Source organism: Gossypium arboreum, chromosome 1 (genome assembly GCF_025698485.1).
Source record: "Gossypium arboreum isolate Shixiya-1 chromosome 1, ASM2569848v2, whole genome shotgun sequence".
NCBI lineage: Eukaryota > Viridiplantae > Streptophyta > Magnoliopsida > Malvales > Malvaceae > Gossypium > Gossypium arboreum.
The window spans coordinates 67,650,759-67,652,347 of NC_069070.1; positions in this window are offsets into that span (position 1 = coordinate 67,650,759).

Below are 1,589 nucleotides of genomic sequence, written 5' to 3' on the forward strand. Positions count from 1 at the left end.
GGGAATGAAATTGGATATTTTTTAACTTGTATCTAAATGTTTGATATGTCAGCAAGTAAAAATTGAACATTAGATGCCTTCAGGATTATTGCAGCCAATTACGATACAGAAATGGAAATGGAAAAAATTTACCATGGACTTTATATCAGGATTACCCTTGTCTTCGAAAAAGAAAGATGTCATTTGGGTAATCGTCGACCAGTTGAAAAATTCTGCACACTTTATTTCGGTACGTATGGATTTTTTGTTGGATAGATTGGCTGAATTATATGTTTCTAATATTGTTAGACTGCATGGAGTACCAGTCTCTATTATATCTAATAGAGATCCCCGGTTTACATCTCGATTCTGGAATAAATTGTAAGAGCTCTAGGTACGCAATTACACTTCAGTACTGCAATTCATCCTCATACTGATGATCAATCTGAACGTATAATACAAATTTTAGAGGATATGCTCCAGTGTTGTGTTTTGGAATTAGAAGGTAACTGGGAAAAATATCTACCTTTGGTTGAATTTGCATATAATAATAGTTATCAATCCAGCATTAAAAGGGCACCGTATGAGGCTCTGTCTGGTCGTAAATGTAGAACTTCATTGTATTGGACAGAGCTTAGTGAGCAAAAGATACATGGAGTTGACTTAGCCCGTGAAATTGAAGAAAAGGTAAAAGTAATTCAAGATAGTTTGAAAGTAGCCTCTGATCGTCAAAAGTCTTATACCGATAAACGAAAAGAGATAGAATTTTAGGTCAGTGATAAGGTATTTTTGAAAGTATCACATTGGAAGAAAGTTCTCCAGTTTGGCCGTAAATGAAAATTGAGTCCATAGTTTATCGGGCCATATGAGATTATTGAAAGAATCAGATCTGTTGCATATCGGTTCACATTACCACCAGAGCTTGACATAATTCATAATGTTTTCCATGTGTCTATGTTATGATGATATCGGTCGGATCCTTCACATGTTATTTCTCCAACAGAAGTTGAGATTCAGCCTAATATGACTTACAGTGAGGAACTGATTAAAATCCTGGCACGTGAAACAAAAGAGTTAAGAAATAAAAAGGTAGCTTTGGTAAAGATTCTTTGGCAGCGACATGGAATAGAAGAAGCTACTTGGGAACTAGAGGATTCCATGAGAAAACAATATCCAAACCCCTTTACTGGTAAGATTTTCGAGGACAAAAATTGTTAAAGGGGGGAGAGTTGTAACAGCCCATTTTTAGTGAAATCGGAACAATGGTTTCAGGACCACAAATTCGAGCCAGAAATAAAATTTATTTGAATATTATTGTGTGGTTCGTATTATGATAGGAATGTTAAATGAAAATTCTAATAAGAAAAATTTTACCGATTATGTGTTTAATTATGGAAAGGACCAAATTGTATAAAATGCAAAAGTTGAGTTCTAGTAGCTATAAGTACCAAATAGATATAGAATTCAAAACTTGAGGTCTTTATATGGTAATTAGACCATTAAAGAAAAGTTAGTAGATATTTTTGATGATTCATTCATGGAAAATTAGAAAAAGAAAAGGACTAAATTAGAAATGTAAATAATTAAAGGATGATAAATAATTAAAAAAA